Below are 25,777 nucleotides of genomic sequence, written 5' to 3'. Positions count from 1 at the left end.
CAACAGATTTACCATATGTTTTAAAATGATGTTTGGCCATCTACAGTAAATGAAACAAAATGCTTTTTAAAATAATGTAACACTTTATTTTTACTACCAAACCCTCTCTTGTGAAATATCCATCTTACTAAGCAAAGGTTTATTTAAGCTCCACTTACATCTATGTTGTTTTTAGCTCATTTCCTTTTAAAAAAAGCAATTGGTGAGTTTATTTCCCAGTTTAGCTGTTATAATAAAATATAAAAGGCATTTCTGTTTTGGCCTCTAGTATAGCATTATCGAAAGCTACAAAACTCAACAGCAAAATATAGGACAGTGTAAAATTAGAAACGGCTGGTGTTTCTTTAGCAGCAGTTGCTGCCCTTGCAGTTGTTTTCCCCTCTTGCCACCAGCACAAATCTGAAAGTCACCTCTGTGTACCAGACAACAAACCCCAAGTGTGTTTTTTAAATAACAGCTTTATTATTCACATAGCATAGACTTCACCCTTTTAAAGTACACAATTCGGTGGGTTTTTGTATATTCACAGAGTTGGGTAATCATTACCATTGTCCATTGAGAACGTTTTCTTCTCTCCAAAAAAACAAAAAACCCCAAAAACTCCATAGCCTTTAGCATTCATTCCCCATTCCTTCATTCCCCCAGGACCTGACAATCACTAATCTACATTCTGTCTCCGTGGACTTGCCTATTCCAGACATTTCATAAAAACGGAATCATAATTATGGGGCCTTTGTGACTGGCTTCTTTTGCTGCTGCTGCTGCTTTTTTTTCTTTTTCTTTTTTGTTTTCTTTTCTTTTAGAGACAGGGTCTTGCTATGTTGCCCAGGCTAGTTTCAAACGCCTGAGCTCGAGGTGCCGTTGGCGTCCAGCCCTCCTGTTCCGCCGCCACCGTTCCGCGGCCCTCCCGTTCCGCCGAAGTGCGTGGTGCTCGGCGGAAGGGGCCGGGCCTGCATTCTGTCCTCCTCTTCTGGCTGCCGGTAGGACCTTTCTCTCGCAGCTGCTGGGGCCCCGTGTCATCGCCAAGGCAGAGCACGATGCCCTGGAAAGAGGGAAGTGATGGAATTAAACCACCCCCAATAATTGGAAGATTTGGAACCTCACTGAAAATTGGTATTGGTGGATTGCTAAAGGTTGGGACATCTACTTTCTTCGATGTATTAACCAATAGTCAGGCTTCAGCAGAAAACTTCCCATTCGGCACCACTGATCCTAATGAGAGCAGGGTACTTGTACCAGATGAAAGGTTTGACTTTCTTTGCCAGTACCACAAACCAGCAAGCAAAATTCCTACCTTTCTAAATGCAGTGGATATTGCTGGCCTTGTGAAAGGAGCTCACGATGGGCAGGGCCTGGGGAATGCTTTTTTTTTTTTTTTAAATCCCATATTAATGTCTGTGATGGCATCTTTCATCTAACACATGCTTTTGAAGATGGTGATATCACACATGTTGAAGGAAGTGTAGATCCTATTGGAATCACAGAAATAATACATGAAGAGCTTCAGCCTAAAGAGGAGGAGATGATTGGGTCCATTACAGATAAACTAGAAAAGGTGGCTGTGAGAGGAGGAGATAAAAAACTAAAACCTCTTTGGGAGGCCGAGGTGGGTGGATCACGAGGTCAGGAGTTCGAGACCAGCCTGGCCAATATGGTGAAACCCTGTCTCTACTAAAAATACAAAAATTAGCCGAGCATGGCGGCGTGCTCCTGTAATCCCAGCTACTCAGGAGGCTGAGGCAGGAGAATTGCTTGAATCCAGGAGGCGGAGGTGGCAGTGAGCCGAGATTGCACCACTGCCCTGTAGCCTGGGTGGCAGAGCGAGACTCTGTCTCAAAAAAAACAAAAAACAAAAAACAAAAAAAACAAATGGTTGATGAAAATAAAAGAGTGGGTGGACAAGTATGACCCAGGTGCCTTTGTCATTCCTTTTAGTGGGGCCTTGGCAAGAATTGAGTGCTGAGGACAGACAGAAGTAACTGGAAGCAAACACGACACAAAGTGCTTTGCCAAAGATTATTAAGGCTGGGTTTGCAGCACTCCAACAAGAATACTTTTTCACTGCAGGCCCAGATGAAGTGCGTGCATGGACCATCAGGAAAGGAACTAAGGATCCTCAGGCTGCAAGGAAAAATTCACACAGATTTTGAAAAGGGACTCATTATGGCTGAAGTAATGAAATATGAAGATTTTAGATGGGAAGGTTCTGAAAATGCAGTCAAGGCTGCTGGAAAATACAGACAACAAAGCAGAAATTATATTGTCAAAGATGGAGATATTATCTTCTTCAAATTTAACACAACTCAACAACCGAAGAAGAAAGCTAATGCATGTTTTACAGTAATCCAGATATCTGCACTCAATAAAACACTTGGAAAAAAACAAAAACAAAAACAAACTCCTGGGCTCAAGCAATCCTCCTGCCTCAGCCTCCCAAAGTGCTGGGATTACAGGCACAAGCCACTAGGCCAGGCCAGCTTTTTTCACTTAGCTTAATGCTTTCAAGGTTTATTTATGTTGCAGAATGTATCAGTACTTCATTCCTTTTTATGGTCAAATACTATTCCATTGTATGGATATACCACATTTTGTTTAATCATTCACCAGATGATGGACATTTAGATTGTTCTTGTGTTGATTATTATGAACAATGCTGTTATTAACATTTATGTACAATTTTTTATGTGGATATATGTTTTTATTTTTCATGAATATATGTATAAGTAATGAAGTTGCTGGGTCATATGATAACCTTTTGAGGAACTGCCAGACTATTTTCCAAAGTGGCTACACCATTTAGCATTCCCAGTTGCAGTGCGTGAGAGTGCCGATTTCTCCACATTCTAACACTTGTTATCTATCTTTTTGATTATAGCCATTCTAGCGGGAATGATGTAGTATCTTATTTCGATTTTGATTTGCATTTCTCTGATGGCTAATGACATTGAGCATCTTTTCATGTGCTCATTGTCCATTTGCATATCTTCTTTGGAAAAATGTCTTTTCAGATGCATTTTTTAAAAAAAACAATTATGGGTTTTATCTTAATTGGGTCATAAGAGTTTTTTAGAATATATTCTGAATACAAGTCCCATTTCAGATATATGATTTGCAAGTATTTTCTCTCATTCTGTGGGTACTTGCACTTTCTTGATGGTATTTTTCGAAGCACTAAAATTTTTAGTTTTCATGAATCCCAGTTTATCTATTTATTTCTTTGGTTGCTTGTGCTTTTAATGTTGTGTCTAAGAAACCATTCTCTAACCCAAGAAAATTTACTTTGGGGGGTCATGGTGGCTCACACCTGTAATCTCAGCACTTTTGGGAGGCTGAGACTTGAGACCAGGAGTTGAAGATTAGCCTGGGCAAAATAGTCAGACCCTGTCTCAAAAAAAAAAAAAAATTTAAAAGTAGCCAGGCATGGTGGCGTATTTCTGTGGTCCCAGCTACTCAGGAGGCTGAGGTGGGCAGATTGCTTGAGCCCAGGAGGTGGAGGCTATAGTGAACCATGTTCACACCTCTGCACTCCAGCCTGGGTGAGAGTGGGACCCTGTCTCCAAAAACAAATAAATAAAATTTTAAATTTACTTATATATTTTTTTCTATAAGTTGTACAGTTTTACTTCTTACATTTTGAGTTAATTTTTATGTATGGTGTGACATAAGAGTCCAAAGTAATTTTTTTACGATTCACTTGTCCCAGCACCATATATTGAAAGGCTCTTTCTAACTGAATTTTCTTGGCATCTTTGTCAAAAATCAGTTGACCATGAATGTAAGGGTTTATTTCTGGACTCTAAGTCTATTGCATTGATCTATGTGAATGTTAAATGTTCTTATACCAGTACCACACTGTCTTGATTGGTGTAGTTTTGTGCTTGATATGGTGAGGCTTTGTGTCCCCACCCAAATCTTATCTTGAATTGTAATCCCCATAATCACCATAATCCCCATGTGTCGAGGGAGAGACCAGGTGGAAGTAATTGAATCGTGGAGGTGGTTCCCCATGCTGTTCTCGTGACAGTGAGTTCTCATAATAGATCTGATTGTTTTATAAGGGGCTCTTTCCCCTTTCTCTTGGCACTTCTTCCTGCTGCCTTGTGAAGAAGGTGCCTTGCTTCCCCTTCACCTTGATTGTAAGTTTCCTGAGGCCTCCCCAGTCATGCTGAACTGTGAGTCAATTAAACCTCTTTCCTTTATAAATTACCTAGTCTTAGGAAGTTATTTATAGCAGTATGAAACCGGACTAATACAGCGCTGTTTTGAAATCAGGAAGTGCCAGTCCTTCAACTTTGTTCTTTCTCAAGGTTGTTTTGGCTATTTTGTGTCCCTTGTATTTCTTTCACTATTTTTCTCCCTTTTGTAGTTTTAACTGACCATTTTATATGACTTCATTTTTTCTCACCTTTTTTTTTTTATTTTTTTCATAGCCTATTCATTGTACTTCTTCTTTTTTTTTTTTTTTTTTTTTTACTTTTTAACAGCTTTTTTCAGTGGTTGCTCTAGGTTCCCTTGTTGTTTTTGTTTTTGTTTTTTTTAGAGACAGGGTCTCACTGTGATACCCAGGCCTGAGTGCAGAGGTGTGAACATGGTTCACTGCAGCCTCTACCTCCTGGGCTCAAGCAATCCTCCCACCTCAGCCTCCCAGATAGGTGGGATTACAGGCACAAGCCACGACACCACTCTAATTTTGTTGTAGTAGTTTTTGGTAGAGAGTCTCACCATGTTGCCCAGTCTGGTCCCAAATTCCTGGAGTCAAGCAATTATCCCGCCTCAGCTTCCCAAAGTGTTGGGATTACAGGCATGAGCCACCATGCCTGGCCAACTCTTGTATTTTAATCTGAATTTTAGGATCAGCTTGACAATCTGTGCAAGAAAGAGAACTGGGGTTTTGATAGTATTGCCTTGAGGCTGGGCACGGTGGCTCATGCCTGTAATCCTAGCACTTTCGGAGGGCAAGGTGGGTGGATCACCTGAGGTCAGAAGTTTGAGACCAGCCCAGGCAACATGGTGAAACTCCATCATTACTAAAAATGCAAAAATTAGCTGGATGTGGTGGCACATGCCTGTAATCCCAGCTACTCGGGAGGCTAAGGCACTGGAATCGCTTGAACCCAGGAGGCAGAGGTTGCAGTGAGCCGAGATGGCACCACTGCACTCCAGCCAAGGCATCAGAGTGAGACTCCGTCTTAAAAAAATAAAAAGTCACACTGTACCCCATAAATAAGTGCAATTATTATGTGCCAAAAATAAAAAATCATATAAGAACTAATAAACAAGTACAGCAATGTTGTAGGATACAAGATCAATAAACAAAAACCACTCATATTTCTGGCCTAGTGTGGTGGCTAGGCTCAGTGGTACAAGCCCGGGAGTTTGAGACCAGCCTGGCCAGCATGGTGAAACCCCGTCTCTACTAAAAATACAAAAAATTGGCTGGGCGTGGTGGCACATGTCTGTAATCTCAGCTATTCAGGAGGCTGAGGCATGAGAATCACTTGAACCTGGGAGGTGGAGGTTGCAGTGAGCCAAGGTCACGCCACTGCATTCCAGCCTGGGCAATGGAGCGAGACTCTGTCTCAAAAAAAAAAAAAAATGTTCATGTAGTACGTGTATCAAAACATCATATTGAGGCTGGGTGCAGTGGCTCACGCCTGTAATCCTAGCACTTTGGGAGGCTGAGACAGGTGAATCACTTGAGGTCAGGAGTTAAAGACCAGCCTGGTCAGCACAGTGAAACCCCATCTCTACTGAAAAAAAAAAAAAAAAAATTGGCAGCATGAGGCGGGGAGGAGGAGTGGGGGTGTTGTTTAAAAAAAAAATACTGGTCTGCTTCAACCCAAGAGGAATCAGAAGATCAAAAGCAGTTTGGGAAAGCCAGAACCATCAGGGACGGAGGGAGAAGGAAAATTCAGGGGGTGGGGGGTTCTGTTTGGCAACTGGGGTGAAGGGATTGCTTTCTCCCAGCTGTGATTCCCCCCAGCCCCTCCGGTCAGGCAGGAAGGTAACAGCCTATTTCACTGCAGGCCCAGATGAAGTACGTGCATAGACCATCCTTGAACTCCTGGGTGTAAGGGATCCTTCTACCTCAACTTCCCAAGTAGTTAGGACTACAGGTGTGTGTGCCACCATGCCCATGGAAGTTTTTTTATTTCTGGGGGGTAGGGGAGCTGTCTCACTATGTTGCCCTGGCTGGTCCTAAATTCCTGGGCTCAAGGAGTCCTTCCACTCAGCCTCCCCAGTGGCTAGATTATAGGCATAAGCCACTATGGCCAGCCCTCCTGTAATACTTTTAAATCATCTCTAGATTAAGCCTGGCTAATTTTTATTTATTATGGCTTATTGTTGTTGTTGTTGTTTTGTAGAGATCGGATTTCCCCATGTTGCCCAGGCTGGTCTGGAACTCCTAGGCTCAGGTGATCCTCCCTCCTTGGCCTCCCAAAGTGTTGGGCTTATAGGCATGAGCCACTGTACCCAGCCTAGCAGTAGTATTTTAAATAAATATGCTTTTGGCCAGGTATGGTGGCTCACACCTGTAATCATAGCACTTTGGGAGGCTGAGGTGGGAGGACTGCTTGGGCCTGGGAGGTTGAGGCTGCAGTAAGCTGAGATCACACCACTGAATTCCAGCTGGGTGGCAGAGCAAGACACTGTCTCAAAAACTGTATATATATATCTAAAGATTTCCTATATATATATGAGAGAGAACATATATATATGCTTTAGATTTTCATATTTTCTCTAGCACCACAGACTGCTAAATAATCATAGTCAATTAATGGAAATGAACTTATATTATTGCTCATTGAGTTATGCCTAATGCTAAATGATGAGTTAATGGGTGCAGTACACCAACATGGCACATGTATACATATGTAACAAACCTGCACATTGTGCACATGTACCCTAAAAAAGTATAATAATAATAATAATAATAAAAGAATGTTCAGCAAAAAAAAAAAAATGTAAAATTATCTTGTTCATCCTAAATCCCATTTTTCAGTAGTAACTACTGTGAACACTTTTTGGGAGGGGGGAGGGGACAGGGTCTCACTCTGTCACCCAAGCTGGAATGCAGTGGCACGATCTTGGCTCACTGCAGCCTCTGCCTCCTGGGTTCAAGAGATTCTTGTACTTCAGCCTCCCAAGTAGCTGGGACTACAGGCATGTACTACCATGCCCAGCTAATTTTTTTTTTTTTTTTTGTATTTTTTTTGTAGAGACAGGATTTCGCAGTGTTGGCTAGGCTGGTCTCAAACTCCTGACCTCAAGCGATCCACCCACCTTGGCCTCCCAAAGTGCTGGGATTATAGGCGTGAGCCACTGTGCCTGGCCCTGTTAACAGTTATGTGTGTTACCTTCCATATCTTTATCTATGTGTATACAAACTGTCCTCTGTAACCCATTTTGTACATATTTTTTATTATATAATGTATGTTTTAAAAAATTCTTTGATAGAATACTTTTTTCACACTTAAGATTCTCACAGTGGGAAAATAACAATTTATTACTTATAGTTTTATATTTGTGGACAGATTGTTTTAGAACAAGTAAAACACATTTGAGAATGAAGTCTCAGTTTGGAATTTGTAATATTTTGATGCATCTACAAGGAGGACCTAGTCCTTAAATGGAACTTCTGTATATTCAGAAGCTCTTTAAGCTTTTCTTCACAGGATTTAGAAATTCATAATGTGAGAAATCAGCATTTCCTAATTTTAAACTTTCCCTAGTATATGTAGTCATCAGTAGCTGGTATCTACTGAACAGAGGGAAGTTTTGGAAAATTAAACACTGGCTAATTTTCTGCAAAGTTTTTATTCATAGATTAACAGTATTTCCCTTTGTCCATTTTTCCCAGGGCAAATATAGAAGCAGTTTGGTCATGTACTGGCAGTAATAAAGCTGGATTCTCTTTAAGAGATTGATCAGGTCGGGTGCGGTGGCTCGTGCCTGTAATCCCAGCACTTTGGGAGGCCAAGGCAGGCAGATCACTTGAGGCCAGGAGTTAAAAGACCAGGCTGGCCAACATGGTGGAACCTCATCTCTACTAAAAATACAAAAATTAGCCAGGTGTGGTGGCAGTTGCCTGTAATCCCAGCTATTCGGGAGGCTGAGGCAGGAGAATTGCTTGAACGTGGGAGGAAGATGTTACAGTGAGCCAAGATCGCGCCACTGCACTCCAGCCTTGGTGACAGAGCGAGACTCAGTCTCAAAAAAAAAAAAAAAAAAAAAAGGTGGGGGGAAGTCATACGTTTGCATCTGTAATGTCTATGTATCATGGACTCTGCCCTAGACTAGACTAGTGTCATCCAGTGCAGCAGCTGCTAGCCACAGGTAGCTATTGAAAACTTGAGGCTGGGCGTGGTGGCTCATGCCTATTATCTCAGCACTTTGGGAGGCTGAGGAAGGAGGATCACTTAAGCCCAGGAGTTCAAGATCAGGTTGGGCAACATAGCCAGATCCCATCTCTGCAAAAAATTTTAAAATTAGCCAGGTGTGGTGGCATGCACCTGTAGTTCCAGCCACTTGGAAGGATGAGGCGGCAGGATCATCTGAGCCTGGGAAGATCGAGGCTGCAGTGAGCCATGATGGCACTACAGCACTCCAGCCTGGGTGATAGAGTGAGACGCTGTCTTAAAAAACAAACACAAACAAACAAACAAAACCATAAAACAAAACCATGAAATGTGCCTGATCTGGATTCAATTATGCTGTAAATGTAAAATACACATCAGATTTCTAAGACTTAGAACATAAAAGAGAATGTAAAATATCTCACCAGTAATTTTTTAATTGATCACATGTTGCAGTGGTAATATTTAGGGGTATATTGGGTTAAATAAAGCATGTTATTAAATTAATTTTAGCTGGGCATGGTGGCACATGCTTGTAGTCCCAGCTGCTGGGGAGGCTGAGGTATTTTTTAAAGTGAGTGTTGGCCATAATCCCAGCACTTTGGGAGGCCGAGGAGGGTAGATCACCTGAGGTCAGGAGTTCGAGACCAGCCTGACCAACATGGTGAAACCCTGTCTCTACTAAAAATACAAAAATTCGCCAGTCATGGTGGCGCGTGCCTGTAATCCCAGCTGCTCCAGAAGCTGAGGCAGGAGAATCGCTTGAACCCAGGAGGCGGAGGTTGCAGTGAGCAGAGATCGCACCATTGCACTCCAGCCTGGGCAACATGAGTGAAACTCCATCTAAACAAACAAACAGAGTGTTAAGGATTGCTAGAGCCCAGGAGTTCAAGGTCCAGTGAGCTATCATCATGCCACTCACTGTACTGCAGCCTGGGCAACAGAGCAAGACACTGTCTCTTTAAAAAAAAACAAAAAACAAAAAACTATGTTGCTCAGGCTGGAGTGCAGTATCTATTCACAGTTCACAGGCACAATCATGGCATGTTACAGGCTGGAACTCCTAGGCTCAAATAATCCTTCTCTTCAGACTCCCAAATAGTTGGGACTACAAGCCCTTGTTAGCATGCCTGAATTTTTTTTTTTTTTTTTGAGATGGAGTCTCACTCTGTCACCCAGGCTGGAGTGCAGTGGTGCGATCTCAGCTCGTTGCAACTTCTGCCTCCTGGGTTCAAGCGATTCTCCTGCCTCAGCATCCCCAGTAGCTAGGATTACAGGCACGTGCCACCACACCTGGTTAATTTTTGTATTTTTAGTAGAGATGGGGTTTCACCATGTTGGCCAGGTTGGCTGGTCTCAAACTCCTGACCTCATGATCTGCCTGCCTCAGCCTCCCAAAATGCTGGAATTACAGGCATGAGCTACCACGCCCGGCCAAGCCTGAGTTTTTAAAAAGACCTGGGTGTTTATCTGGGATGTGAACCTCTGTTTCCTTTTACTATTTTTAATTTGACGGCTAAAAATTTTAAACTACACGTATGGCTCACATTATATTTCCACTGGACCTCGCTGCTCTGAACTAACAGATGAGGACAATAACACTGGCTTTAAAAATTACATAATATGGCCCGGCACAGTGGCTCAAGCCTGTAAGCCCAGGAATTTAGGGGAACTTGGCCGGGCACTGTGGCTCACGCGTGTAATCCCAGCACTTTGAGAGGCAGAGGCAGGCAGATCACTTGATGTCAGCAGTTCAAAACCAGCCTGGCCAACATGGTGAAACCCCGTCTACTAAAAATACAAAACAATTAACTGGGCCTGGTGGTGGACGCCTGTAATCCCAGCTACTTGGGAGGCTGAGGCAGGAGAATCACTTGAACCCGGGAGGTGGAGGTTGCAGGGAGCCGAGATTGCGCCACTGCACTCCAGCCTGGGTGACAGAGCAAGACTCTGTCTCAATAAATAAATAAATAAATAAATAAATAAATAAATAAATAAGGGAACTTGGAATGGGAGCCATGCGGGAGTAGTGCTGGGTATGAGGCCTGTGTGTCTTGTTCCAGGGCTATCTTGAGTCACGGTCCACCTGCGTGGGCTGCTGTCATCTCAACAATGGCCAGGTTGTAGATTAACTGCCTTGAGGTAATCTCTGGAATTTAGCAGTTGGGTCTTCATGCCTGATGTGTTTCAAAATTAGCCCTTGGAATTTCTAAATAAGTGCATAATTAGATAAGCGAGCACTGTGCACAAGAGTATCTATCTGGTGGGAAGGGAGAGAAACAAAGAGCTTTCTTTTCTTTTATTTCTTTTCTTTTCTTTTCTTTTCAAGACAGAGTCTCACTCTGTTGCCCAGGCTGGAGTGTAGTAGCATGATCTCTGCTTACTGCAAACTCTGCCTCCTGGGTTCAAGCGATTCTCCTGCCTCAGCCTCCTGAGTAGCTGGGATTACAGGCTTGCACCACCATGCCTGGCTAATTTTTGTATTTTTAGTAGAGATGGGGTTTCACCATGTTGGCCAGGTCTTGAACTCCTGGCCTCAAGTGATCCACCTGCCTCGGCCTCCCAAAGTGCTGGGATTACAGGCATGAGCCACCAGGCCCAGCCAACAAATAATTTCAAAGTATGTTTCAAGTCTAAATGTAAGAAAGGAAAAAAGTTTCAAAATGCATTTTGAAGCTGAGCTACTTGGTTACATATTGCTTTTATTTCTGTAGGATAGATTTCCCAAACAGACTGCTAGCTCAAATGTTATTTTCCAAATTGGCTGTAGCAATTTATATTCCCACCAGCATGTATGAGTGTCCTTTGTTTATGCTTTCAGTATAAGGTATGATTACTCTTTTTATTTGTTCATTTGAGACAGGGTTTCTTTTGCTGTTATCCAGGCTAGAATGCAGTGGCATGATCTCAGCTCACTATAACCTCCACTTCCTGGCTCAAGTGATCCTCCAGCCTCAGCCTCCCAAGTAGCTGGGACCACAGGCATGAGCCACCATGGCCAGCCCATTTTTGTATTTCTTGTAGAGATGGGGTTCACCATGTTGTCCAGCTGGTCCGAACTCCTGAGCTCAAAGTTGTCTACCTCCCTTGGCCTCCCAAACTGCTGAGATTACAGGCATGAGCCACCATGCCTGGCGCAGATATGGTTACTCTTTATAATTTTTGCCAGTTATTGAAAAGTGGAATCTCTTTTTTGTTTTAGTTTGCTTTTTCCTGAATAATGAGGCTGAGCAGTATCTTTTTATATTTTTATTAACTATTTGAATTTCCTCTTCTGCAATTTGCCTATTTGTAGCCTTTGTCCATTTTTCTATTTGTCATTAGTTTCTTTCTAATTAATTTGTAGAAACTATTTATATGTTACAGGCTTTCATTCATATGTGTTACAAATATTTTCCCAATCTATTGTTTTTTTCTTAATTTACGCTTTCACGATTGATAAAACTTAACTTTCATATAGTCACTTTCCCTTATGATTCCTCTTAATCGAGTTCTCTTCATACACACCTCCTCACTTTTATTTTATTATTTTATACTTAGATATCTAATGCATTTCAAGTTATATTATATTACATCATATGACATAGTGGCCGATTGCTCCAAATTTGCAATCAACTCTATATAATAGAATCTCTACTGCAATGCCTTAATCAAATAGGGGCCGGGCGAGGTGGCTCACGCCTATAATCCCAGCACTTTGGGAGGCCGAGGTGGGTGGATCACCTGAGGTCGGGGGTTCGAGACCAGCCTGACCAATATAGAGAAACCCCATCTCTACTAAAAATACAAAATTAGCCAGGCATGGTGTTGCATGCCTGTAATCCCAGCTACTTGGGAGGCTAAGACAGGAGAATCACTTGAACCCAAGAGGCAGAGGTTGCAGTGAGCCGAGATCATGCCATTGTACTCCAGCCTGGGCAACAAGAGTGAAACTCCATCTCAAAAAAAAAAAAAAAAATCAAATAGGGCTATTTTTTTGGTTTGTTTTTTCATGTAACAAGAAGAATAGAAGTAAAAGATCAGGACAGGTGTGGTGGCTCCACCATGCCATCAAAGATCCAGCATCATCTCCCTTTTGGTTCCACAATTCAGGGATTATTCTTCTTCTTCTGTTTTGTTTCCTCCTTTTTTTTTTTTTTTTTTTTTTTTTAAGATAGAGCCTCGCTCTGTTGCCCAGGCTGGAGTCCAGTGGTGCGATCTCTGCTCACTGCAACCTCTGCCTCCCGGGTTCAAGTGATTCTCCTGCTTCAGCCTCCCGAGTAGCTGGGATTACAAGTGCCTGTACCTCGCCTGGCTAATTTTTGTATTTTTAGTAGAGAGGGGGTTTTGCCATGTTGGTCAGGCTGGTCTCGAATTCTTGACCTCAAGTGATCTGCCCACCTTGGCCTCCCAAAGTGCTGAGATTACAGGCGTGACCCACCACGCCCAGCCTATTATTTTCTTTTTCAGGCAAGCCAGTTTCTGTACTAAAAGGGTCACATTTACACGTTATGGGCAGGAAGAATATAGGGTGAAGGACACCCTTCTTTTCTTTTTATCAAGAAAACAATAGCTTTCCTGGAAGCTCTGCCCATTAGACTTCTAATTATGTCTCACTGAGTGGGACATGGCCACTCTTATTTTCAAGAGAGTCTAGGGTGGTAAATAGATTTGTCTGGGCACATTGCTGTCCTAAACAAAACCAAGATTCTGAATGAAAATTGGTTAGGCAACTAAAGGTGTCTGCCATAGGAACTAGCTTTATTTTCTTCTAGTTGTATACTCAATTATGCTAGCACCATAAAATAAATAAAGTAAAAAATAAAAAATAAATACATAAAATAATAAAATAAAAAATAAATAAAATAAATAAATAAATAAAAAGTCATCTTGGTCCTTGTATTAGTCTGTTCTCATGCTGCTATAAAGGACTGCCCGGGACTGGGTAATTTATAAACGAAAGAGGTTTAATCAACTCACAGTTGCAGAGGGCTGGGGAGGCCTCAAGAAACTTACAATCATAGTGGAAGGGGAGGCAAACACATCCTTCTTCACCTGGTGGCAGGAAGAAGTGCTGAGCAAAGGGGAAAAGCCCCTTATAGAACCATCAGATCTCGTGTGAACTCACTCACTATCACTAGAACAGCATGGAGGTAACTGCCCCCATGACTTAATTACCTCCCACTGGGTCCCTCCCATGACATGTGGGGATTATGGGAACTACAATTCAAGATGAGATTTGGGTGGGGACACAGCCAAACCATATCAGTCATTTATTAGATTGCCATGTAGTTTGATCAATTTTGGGGTTCTGTTTTTCTTTTTTTAAAAAATAGAGATGGAGTCTCGTTCTGTTGCCCAGGCTGGAAGTATAGAGGCATGATCATAACTCACTGCAGCCTTAAACTTCTGGGCTCAAGCAATCCTCCCACCTCAGCCTCCTGGGCAGCTGGGACTACAGGCACATGCCAGCACGCCAGGGTAACTTGTTTTTATTTTTTGTAGAAACGGGGTTTTGCCATGTTGCCCAGGCTGGTCTCAAACTTCTGGGCCTCAAGTGATCCGTGATCTACTCTGTTGGCCTCCCCAAATGCTGGAATTACAGGCATGAGCCATCACACCCGGCCTAATTTTAAAAATTTTTATAGACACGGGGTCTCACTTTGTTGTCAAGGCTGGTCTTCAATTCCTGGCCTCAGGCCGGGCGTGGTGGCCTGTAATCCCAGCACTTTGGGAGGATGAGGCGAGCCGGAGGCCAGGAGTTCAAGACCAGTCTGGCCAACATGGTGAAACCCTGTCTCTACTAAAAATACAAAAATTACCTGGGCGTGGTGGCAGGTGCCTGTAGTCCCAGTTATTCGGGAGGCTGAGGCAGGAGAATCACTTGAATCTGGGAGGTGGAGTTTGAAGTGAGCCAAGATTATGCCACTGCACTCCAGTTGGGTGACAGAGCGAGACTCCATCTCAGAAAAAAAAAAAAAAAAAAGAATTCCTGGCCTCAAGCCACCCTCCCGCCTTGGGCTCCCAAAGCTCTGGAATTACAGGCATGAGCCACTGTGCTATTTTCTCTAATGATCTAGATGTCTATTCCTGTGCCAATATCATACTGTTTTATTTACCGTAGCCTCATTTTAAGTTTAATATATGATAAGACAGGTTGCCTTTGCTGGTCTTCCTTTCCAAATATTCTTGACCATCTCATTTATTCTTCTATATGAATATTAAAATTACTGTCCAGTTTTTAAAAAAATTGATGTATTCTGATTCTAATTGCACTTATATGCTAATTTGGATTCATATGTTACATTTATATGTTAATAAAATAATTGGCACCTTTATGATATTAATTCTTCCTATTCAAAAACATAGAATGTTTTTCCTTCATTTAAAGGTATGATTTTTATGTCTTTTAAAAAGGTCTAAGTCTTGAATTTTTATGTAGCCAAATTTATAAAAAATATTTTCCTTATACCTTCTGAATTTGGTAACATGTGCTTTAAAAGGCCTTTTTCACTCCAAGATTAGAAAAATATTCATCCATGTTTCCCTTAGTATTTTTGTGGTTTCATATTTTGTCTTTAATTTTTGATACATATGTAGTTTATTTTGGCATAAAGTAATGATCTGGGTTTTTTGTTTTTGTTTTTTTTTTTTTGAGACAGAGTCTCGCTGTCGCCCAGGCTGGAGTGCAGTGGCGTGATCTCGGCTCACTGCAGGCTCTGCCCCCCGGGGTTCACGCCATTCTCCTGCCTCAGCCTCCCGAGTAGCTGGGACTACATGCGCCCGCCACCTTGCCCAGCTAATTTTTTCTATTTTTAGTAGAGACGGGGTTTCACTGTGTTAGCCAGAATGGTCTCGATCTCCTGACCTTGTGATCCGCCCGCCTCGGGCCTCCCAAAGTGCTGGGATTACAGGCATGAGCCACCGCGCCCGGCCGGGTTTTTTTTTCAAGTCTAACTAGTTGTTTCATTACATTTATTGCATAAGCCATCTTTATCCCACTGATCTGGAATGCTAGTTTTATCATATCATGAATTCAGTGTGTATTTGGGTCCACTTTTTGTTTTTGCAATTTGTTCTGTTTCTATACTAATACAATAAACATTTAGCCTCTTTGGAGTGCTAAGTGATTTCATCAAAACATTTAGTGTTCAATTCCCGGTGAATTCCACATTTTTCTTCCATTTTGAGATAAGGAAAGTGAATCTAGAGAAGGTAAGTTATTGGCTGGGCACGGTGGCTCACACCTGTAATCCCAGAACTTTGGGAGGCCAAGGCGGGCGGATCACCTGAGGCCAGGAGTTCGAGACCAGCCTGGCCAAGATGGTGAAACCCCATCTCTACTAATAATACAAAAATTAGCTGGGTATGGTGGTGCACACCTGTAATCTCAGCTACTCAGGAGGCTGAGGCAGGAGAATCGCCTGAACCCGGGAGGTGGAGGTTGCAGTGAGCCGAGATCACGCCAATGCACTCCAGCCTGGGCGACAGAGCAAAACTCCTTCTCAAAAAACAAACAAACAAAAAACAAACAAAAAAAAGAGAGAGAAGTTATTTCTCATGCGTTTGGATGTGGTCTCTTGTACTTTCCCCAGGGAGAGCAGCCTGTAGTCTTCATTACTTCCGAGTTGGGATAAGCATTCACATTAGAAGACATGGATGAGGTTCTGAGGTTATTATTATGGTATTGATCCAGGGACCAAGCAATGCCTAGGTCCCTGGGTGCCCTCTTCTCTTTGGCATTCCAGATCGAGGGAGCTACAGAGAGGTATACACAGGAATGGAAATCCAGTACCTCCCGCTATGCAGCTCTGTTATATTCAATGTTTTCTCTCTTCTCCCTGAAACTAACATGACACAGACTGCAGAGGAGGCCTCTATAAGAGAATAAAAGAGAAATAAGGCCCAAGGAATGCCTTGGACTCTGACCAATCACATTAACCACTCCTCCTAGGAGCTGAGGGGCCTTGGAAAGCCTTTTTGGGGCGGTAGTCCTGAGAAAATGGAGCAGAAGTGTTCTCTCCCAAGATCTGCAAAGTTGAACCATATACCTCTAGTGTAACCAAAGGGCTACAGAGATTAAAATTTGAGGTGGGGTTGATGGTGGTTATGGTTAGAGTCATTGTTTCCTTAGTGTTTTTATGTTCTCAGCCTATGAGTGTTTGCCACTTCTACAGACCCCTGTTCTTCGGAATTTCTCATTAGAAACCTCAAGAATTACCTAAAGGGTATGTGAACTCCTAGCTGCTGGTATCTTCCATCATCCAATAATTGAAAAACATATCATTGTTTCAAGATCTCTTTTGAAAAATAGTTTCGCTAGGATATAATTCCAGTTTGACAATGATTTTCCTTTCAGACGTTAGGGGTGTTATTCTGCTATCTTCTGGCTTCTTCCGTTGCTGTTGAGAAATCTGCTGTCATTTTCATTTGTTTCTTTGTAGGTAAGATATATTTCTCTCTAGCTGTTTTAGGATCGTTCTCTTCAGTTTTCTGTAGTTTCACTATAATGTGTCTTGATGTGGATTTCTTTTTATTTTTCTGGATTGCAGTTCACTGAGTTTCTTTAAGAATTTGGGTCTCATTAATTCTTGAAAATTCTCAGTCATAACCTTTCAAATATGGCCTCTGCCCCATTTTCTCTATTTCCTCGTTCTGGAACTCCAGATATACGTTGGATCTTTGCGCTTTATCGTCCATGATCCATGATCTTTCATGCTTTCCATTTCTTTGTCTCTGTGCATTCTGGGTAACTTCTTTGGGGCTATCTTCTAGGTCACAAATTATTCATTCATACTATTCATCTGTTTAATCTTTCCATTGATTTTCTACTTTCAAATATTGTAATTTTCTTTTTTTTATGTTTTGCCTCTCCTAAAATCAGGTGTTACTTTAAAAAATTATTGTTATTATTATTATTTTGAGACCGAGTCTCGCTCTGTCGCCCAGGCTGGAGGAGTGCAGTGGTGTCATCTCAGTTCACTGCAACCTCCCCATCCCCGGCTCAAGCAATTCTTGTGCCTCAGCCTCCGGAGTAGCTGGGACCACAGGCCTGTGCCACCACGCCCAGCTAATTCTTGTATTTTTAGTAGAGGCGGGGTTTCACCGTGTTGGCCAGGCTGCTCCTGAACTCCTGGCCTCAAGTGATCCACCTGCCTTGGCCTCTGAAAGTGCTGGGATTACAGGCATGAGCCACTGCACCCAGCCTTATTATAATAATTTTCATTTCAGAAGTTGTTTGATTCCCTACTCACTACCTACTTTCATGCCATGTTTTAACCTAGTCAAACTGCTGGTCTCATATGTTTTGTTTTTTGTCTTTGAGACAGAGTCTCACTCTGTCACCCAGGCTGGAGTGCAATGGCATGATCTCGGCTCACTGCACCCTCCACCTCCTGGATTCAAGTGATTCTCTTGTCTCAGCCTCCTGAGTAGCTGGAATTACAGGTGTATGCCACTACATCTGGCTTTTTTTTTTTTTTTGAATTGGAGTCTTGCTCTGTCACCCAGGCTGGAGTGCAGTGGCACAGTCTTGGCTCACTGCAGCCTCCTGCTGTTCTAGCAATTCTCCTGCCTCAGCCTCCCCGGTAGGTGGGATTATAGGCATGTGCCACTACGCCCAGCTAGTTTTTGTATTTTTACTAGAGATGGGGTTTCACCATGTTGGCCAGGTTGGTCTTGAACTATTGAGTTCGGGTGATCCACCCACCTCGGCCTCCCAAAGTGCTGGGATTACAGGCGTGAGCCACGGCGCCCAGCCTGGTCTCACATGTTGGTAGTAGTCAAAGCTAGATAATGGGTACTTAGGGATTTGTTAGACTTTTATTTACTTTTGGTATATTAAATGATTTCCATAATCAGTTTCAAAGGGCAGGGAGAGAGTTATCACACTTTAAAAAGTTGGGGATAATTGAACAATAGGCCATATGAAAACATGAGAATTTAAACTGGGTTATGGAGAAGACAGAATTGTGGGGCATGAAACTTTTGTGGAATACAGTGGAGGATTCTGAATGGGTTGAGGACAGCAGGCAGGGAGGCTGTGGATATGTGGGAGACAGGAAAGAACAGGCAGAGAGTAGGAAGTGGGTTCCAACCCATGATGGGAGGAAACCAACACAGTCTATTCCATTTTCCTCAGGGCTCTAGGACCACAGAGCCACTAAGATAATCTATATGCTGCTTTCATTTGAATATCAACGACTGCTGGTGTCTGGTTTCAGGGAATTTTTTCCATTGCTCCCTTCTGTCTAGTCCAGTATAGCCAGTCTGACCTCTTGGCTCAACTGGTATCATCTCCAACCAATTCATGCCATGCCTTGCTAAGAGAAAGAGCGTAAGAGGCAACGAAGAAAAGAACTGTTCAGACTTCTTTTCTTAGGTGACAGAATTCTGCCTTCCCACTTTCTGTCGTGTTATGAAAAATTTGAAGAAAAATTTTAATTGAAGTATACACATTCGACCGGGTGTGGTGGCTCACGCCTGTAATCTCAGCACTTTGGGAGGCCAAGGCAGGAGTATCATCTGAGGTCAGGAGTTTCAGACTAACCTGGCCAACATAGTGAAACTCCATCTCTACTAAAAATACAAAAATTAGCCAGGCGTGGTGGCGCATGCCTGTAATTGCAGCTACACAGGAGGCTGAGGCAGGAGAATCACTTGAAACCAGGAGGTGGTGGTTGCAGTGAGCCAAGATCGTGCCAATGCACTCCAGCCTGGGTGACAGAGTGAGACTCTGTCTCAAAAAAAAAAAAAAAAAAAATCCACATACATAAGCAGAGAATATGCATTAAAAAAATCAGCAGAGCCTCACATTCAAGGATTTTCTACACAAGAAACAATTCCTAAAATATGTGCTTGGAATTACTAGGGTTTCTCTTGCAAACATTTTAATAACACCTCATTCTTTTGAAATTGTGGTTATAATGTCATGTTATTAGATCTTTACAGCAACTCTCCTGGGTAAAGCGGTTATTACTAGGTCATTTTATAGAAGGAAAAACAACCAGTACTTTTTTTTTTGCTTTACTTCAGTAGCTATTGCCTCCTTCAATTTGACATTTCAATCCTGGCACATAGTGGGGGCTCAACAAATATTTGTTGGAAGAATGCCATTTAAAATACAATGATTGGATAGGAGAATATTTGAGGGCATTAACATTTTTTAAAAGCCAAAAAAATACAATTGGACTTATGAGATTTTGATTTTTTTGTATATTTTCTTGAAAAAAATAAGCTTCTCTAGGCTGGGCTTGGTGGCTCATGCCTGTAATCCCAGCACTTTGGGAGGCTGAGGCTGGTGGATCACCTGAGGTCAGGAGTTCGAGACTAGCCTGGCCAACATGGTGAAACCCCGTCTCTACTAAAAATACGAAAATTAGCTGGGCGTGGTGGCACACACCTGTAATCCCAGCTACTAGGGAGGCTGAGGCAGGAGAATCGCTTGAACCCAGGAGGCAGATGTTGCAGTGAACCGAGATCCCACCACTGCACTCCAGTCTGGGTGACACAGCAAGACTCTGTCTCAAAAAATAAAAAAATAAAGTATATGAATAAATAAATAAGCTTCTCTTTTGGCTTCCTCCAATGTAGTCTCTTTGAGTAGGAAGAAATTACATTATTATGATTTAGACTAGTAAATTCTATTTTTTTTTTTTTTTTGAGATGGAGTCTCGCTCTTATTGCCCAAGCTGGAGTGCAGTGGCATGATCTTGGCTCACTGCAACCTCTGCCAGCCGGGTTCAAGTGATTCTCCTGCCTCAGCCTCCCGAGTAGCTGGGATTACAGGTGCCTCCCATCACGCCTGGCTAATTTTTGTAGTTTTAGTACAGATGGGGTTTCTCCATCTTGGCTAGGCTGGTCTTGAACTCCTAACCTCGTGATCCACACGCTTCGGCCTCCCAAAGTGTTGGGATTACAGGCATGAGCCATCGCGCCCGGCTGACAAGTAAATTCTTATATCAAAAAACTGAGTTAGACTTGGTCCCTGGAGCTGTTTTCCATCCCTAAAAAGATGACGTCAAGCTATCATGTATTATAAATAACAACTCAATTGACCACAAATTTTCCTTTAAGCCTAATGATGAAATAATATTATAATGAAATACTTAGAAGTTTTAAGGGAAAAAATCCTTTAAGTCATTAAATTAAAATTTAAACCAAAATAACTTCACTGTTTTAGAATAAAACTGGCATATGAAAGGTTTGATAGTGAACGATAGTAAGATTAACCTACTACAGCATTTGCCTTTAGTATTTACTGAGTAATACTTGACGCTATCATAAATGTGCAAATGAAGACATCATTTATCGTATTACTGCTGAGATTAATATTGTCTTTTTCAGATTTCTAAAACATTACAACAAATGCACACATGAGGGCGCTCTAATCAGCCAGATATGGAGAGGGCATAGGCATTTGTTGACTGTTAAGTCAAACCTAGTTCTGTACTTTTACAGACGGAAAAATCAAGGTCCACCAAAGAGATTATAATTCTACATGAATTATTCTCTAGAGGAAATAAATTGGGTATTAGAATTTTAAAAAGATTGAACAGAAATCCCTGTCAGTGAATTTATGCTGGAGAATTTTGACTCTTAGCCCAGCAATTCCTTGTTGAAAATCTTTACCCATGGCATGATATAATTTATTAAATAGGTTTGGTAATAGTGTTTATAAGATGTAGGAGAGGCCGGGCGCGGTGGCTCACGCTTGTAATCCCAGCACTTTGGGGGGCCGAGGCGGGCGGATCACGAGGTCAGGAGATCGAGACCATGGTGAAACCCCGTCTCTACTAAAAATACAAAAAATTAGCCGGGCGTGGTGGCGGGCACCTGTAGTCCCAGCTACTCGGAGAGGCTGAGGCAGGAGAATGGCGTGAACTCGGGAGGCGGAGCTTGCAGTGAGCTGAGATCGCGCCACTGCACTCCAGCCTGGGCGACACAGCGAGACTCCATCTCAAAAAAAAAAAAAAAAAAGATGTAGGAGAAACAGTTAATTACAGTATTTTTATGAACTTTTGCTCTATAAAATTATAAAATATTAATTGTGCTTCACTTATACTTTTTTTTTTTTTGAGATGGAGTCTCACTCTGTCGCCCAGGCTGGAGTGCAGTGGCGTGATCTCAGCTCACTGCAACCTCTGCCTCCCAGGTTCAAGCGATTTTCCTGTGTCAGCCTCCTGAGTAGCTGGGACTACAGGCACACGCCACCAAGCGTGGCTAATTTTTGTATTTTTAGTAGAGATGGTGTTTTACCATGTTGGCCAGGGTGGTCTTGAACTCCTGAACTCAAGTGATCTGCCCGCCTTGGCCTCCCAAAGTGCTGGGATTATGGGCGTGAGCCACCAACACCTGACCCATTTATACTTAAGGCTGACTCTCAACTGATTTGGGTAAGATCCTTAGTCTTGCTCCATGTCTGACATAATTCCTAGTTTGTCCTTTGGCTTTCCTATATATATACAGCTACCAGGCTGCTTGCAGATTTTCCAGGCAAGGAGTCCCATAAACACTCACAAAGATTTTATTAGAGAGAAGCTATCATGGGAATATAGAATGTAGATTTTTTTTTTAATTTAAAAATCAGTATGTAGAGCTGAGCACGGTGGTGTGTGCCTATTAGCCCAGCCACTGGAGAGGCTGAGGCAGGAGAAGCCCTTGAGCCTAAGATTTCAAGACTAGCCTGGGCAACACAGCGAGACCCTCATCTCAAAAAATGTAAAATAAAATAAAGTCTTGCAATATTTATTAAATAGGCAATTTTTTTTCAACTTAAGTACTACCCTCATCAAAGGAAGATTTGTTTGATTAGATCCCCACACAGGCTGGGCACCTCCTCATTTCTACTTTTTCTTTTCTTTTCGAGATAGAGTTTTGCTCTTGTTGCCCAGGCTGGAGTGCAATGGTGCGATCTCGGCTCACTGCAACCTCCGCCTCCCAGGTTCAAGCGATTCTCCTGCCTCAGCCTCCCGAGTAGCTGGGATTACAGGCACCTGCCACCACACCCGGCTAATGTTTGTATTTTTAGTAGAGACAGGGTTTCACCATGTTGGCCAGGCTGGTCTCGAACTCTTGAGTTCAAGCGATCTACCTGCCTCGGCCTCACAAAGTGCTGGAATTACAGGTGTGAGCCACTGCGCCCAGCCTCATTTCTACTTTTTCAAAGAGGTTAATTTTCTTTAAAAAATAAAATCTTTTGGCCGCGCAGTGGCTCATGCCTGTAACCCTAGCACTTTGAGAGGCAGAAGCAGATGGATCACTTGAACTCAGGAGTTCAAGACCAGTCTGGCCAACATGGTGAAACCCTGTCTCTACAAAAAATTAGCTGGATATAGTGGCACGTGCCTGTAGTCCCAGCTACTTGGGAGGCTGAGGCAAGAGAATCACTTGAGTCCAAGAGGCAGAAGTTGCAGTGAACTGAGATCACGCCATTGTACTCCAGCCTGGCTGATGGGAGTGAAACCCTGTCTCAAAATAAATAAATAAATAAATAAATAAATAAATAAATAAAACTCTTATTTAAAAAAAAAAAAGCAAATCATGAAAGAAAACAAAACCCAGGGCTCTGAATGAAAAAGATCTCTCCTTTAGGGGGCTAGGTGATGGAAAAGAAAATATATCATGAATTTCATGTTCTTATTTTTCTTTGTTAATGACTTCTATGTATATATATTTCCATTGAAGACACAGATATGCATTTGATCACCTACATTTGTTTGTATTTTGAGTCATAAATTAAGTCATTTCCTGTCCAGAAAGCACCTGACAGTCTTATGATAAAAAACAGGGAATTTTAAAATCACAAATGCAAATAACAAGCCGGGCACAGTGGCTCACGCCTGTAATATTAGCTCTTTGGGAGACCAAGGTGGGCAGACTGTTTGAGCTCAGGAGTTTGAGACCAGCCTGGGTAACGTGGAGAAACCCCGTCTTTACAAAAAATAAAAAATTAGTGGGGCATGGTGGCATGTGCCTTTAGTCCCAGATACTCAGGAGGCTAAGGTGGGAGGAGCGCTTGAGCCCAGGAGGTCGAGGCTGCTGTGAGCTGTGGTTGCACCACTGCACTCCAGCCTGGGTGACAGAGTGAGACCTTATCTCAAAAAAAAAAAAAGGGTGCAAATAGCAGATGACCTTACAAACATCAAAAGTTATATATTTATTTATAATAAGTTTTGTCTATATTTAATGAAATATATTAGACAAGTAAAAAATATAACAGTATGCATATGGCTTTATTTTATCTTGGCCCTGCCCACTACTCTGCCCTCATCTCTTTTCCTTCCCTCTGAGTCCTTCCACATTAGGCACACCACAGCAAACCTGACAAGCTTCTGCCTGAAATAGCACCATTGCACTTCTCTTCCCTTTGCCTGAAACATTCTTTTTTTTTTTTTTTTTTTTTTTGAGATGGAGTCTCGCCCTCTCGCCAGACTGGAGTGCAGTGGCACGATCTCGGCTCACTGCAACCTCCACCTCCCGGGGTCAAGCGATTCTCCTGCCTCAGCCTCCCGAGTAGCTGGGATTACAGGCGCCCGCCACCATGCCCCGCTAATTTTTGTATTTTTAGTAGAGGTGGGGTTTCACCATGTTGGCCAGGATGGTCTCAATCTTTGACCTTGTGATCCACCTGCCTCAGCCTCCCAAAGTGCTGTGAATACAGGCATGAGCCACGGCGCCTGGCCAACATTCTTATTTCCCTTTTCTTTGACCATTGGACAAAAGCTCTAAGATAGCAAAGGCTTTGTCTGGTTTAGTAAGGGTCTCAACAGAAAAACGAAGGAACAGTCAGAATAATTACCCGACATTTTACATAAATGGAATCATACACTATGTGACGTGTTTTTTTGTGACTGGCTTCTTTCACTCAGCATAACATTTTCAAGGCTCATTCATGTTGTAGCATGTGTCAGTATTTCATTCCTTTTTGTTGCTCAACTATAAGGTTTATTGACAAAGTGTTTATTTTATATGGTAAAGGGTTACTTACAAATGTAAAAGGGTAGAGGAACCACAAAAATGAGTGTAGTATCCCGGAGCCAGTAGCAGCTGCAATGTTACCATCTTTAGACCCAAAATGGCAAGGGGAATAATGGTTAGTTGAATCTAAAATAGTCAGCATGTAAAATCGGCTGCCCTGGAAGAGCAGTGACCTTCACTGGAGAGACTCAGCCAGCCCAAGTTCCCCTCTCAGTGAGGGAGACAAAAGAATAAATATCGTGAGCCCACCTTCCTTTCCACTCTAATTTCCTGCCTGGACTCCCAGTTGACCAAACCCAACCAAGGCATGGGAACCCTTTTGATGTGGATTATAAGGTCAGCCTCTGAGGGCAGAGTGGAGACAGGGGAAGAGTGGGTCTAGAAGGGTAAATAGAAGACACATGACAATTTCTGTATTTGGAGCACCTAGAACATTGCCTTACATATAGCAATTTTAAAAACTATAACAACTTTATTGAGGTTTAAGTCACAAACCAGGCAATTCACCAATTAAAAGTGTATAATTCAATGGGTTTTAACATATTCACAGAGTTTTGAAGTCATCACCACAGTCAATTATTTTCTTAAGACCAAGTTTCGCTCTTGTTGCCCAGGCTGGAGTGCAATGTCACAATCTCAGCTCACCACAACCTCCACCTCCCGGGTTCAAGTGATTTCCCCGCCTCAGCCTCCCGAGTAGCTGGGATTACAGGTATACACCACCACGTCTGGTTAATTTTGTATTTTTAGTAGAGATGGGGTTTCTCCATGTTGGTCAGGCTATTCTTGAACTCCCGACCTCAGGTGATCCGCCCGCCTCGGCCTCCCAAAGTGCTGGGATTACAGGCGTGAGCCCCCATGCCTGGCCACCACAATCAATTTTAGAATATTTTCATTTCTCCCAAAAAGAAATCCCATACCTATGAGCAGTCACTCCGCATTTCCTTCATCCCTCAGTCCTAGGCAACCACTAATTTACTTTCTTTTAGGATAGGATTTACCTATTTGGACATTTCATATAAATGGAACCATACAATTCGTGGTCTTTTGTGACTGGCTTCTTTCAAGTAACCTAATGTTTTCAAGGTTCATTCATGTTATAGCATGTGTCAGTACTTCTTTCCTTTTGTTTTTTTATGACTCAATAATATTCCGTTGTAGGAATGTAACACATTTCATTTATCTGTTTATCACTTTGTTTTTTTTTTTTTTTTGAGACGGAGTCTCAGTCTTTCACCTAGGCTGGAGTACAGTGGTGTGATCTTGGCTCACTGCAACCTCTGCCTCCTGGATTTAAGCCATTCACCTGCCTCAGCCTCCCAAGTAACTGGAATTACAGGCATGTACCACCATGTCCTGCTAATTTTTGTATTTTTAGTAGCGATCGGGTTCCACTATGTTGGCCAGGCTGGTCTCGAACTCCTGACCTCAAGCGATCCTCCCACCTTGGCCTCCCGAAGTGT

The 25,777-nt window shown here is 42.5% G+C and overlaps 1 pseudogene; it reads left to right on the top strand.

Moving 5' to 3' along the window:
• The first annotated feature begins 1,037 nt into the window (after positions 1-1,037).
• On the top strand, positions 1,038-7,900 carry LOC100600900 (annotated as a pseudogene).
• The last annotated feature ends 17,877 nt before the right edge of the window (positions 7,901-25,777 follow it).

Source organism: Nomascus leucogenys, chromosome 14 (assembly GCF_006542625.1).
Source record: "Nomascus leucogenys isolate Asia chromosome 14, Asia_NLE_v1, whole genome shotgun sequence".
Taxonomy (NCBI): Eukaryota; Metazoa; Chordata; class Mammalia; order Primates; family Hylobatidae; genus Nomascus; species Nomascus leucogenys.
Note: the sequence above shows the minus strand (reverse complement) of the source record. Positions and strands in the feature narration are given on the sequence as shown.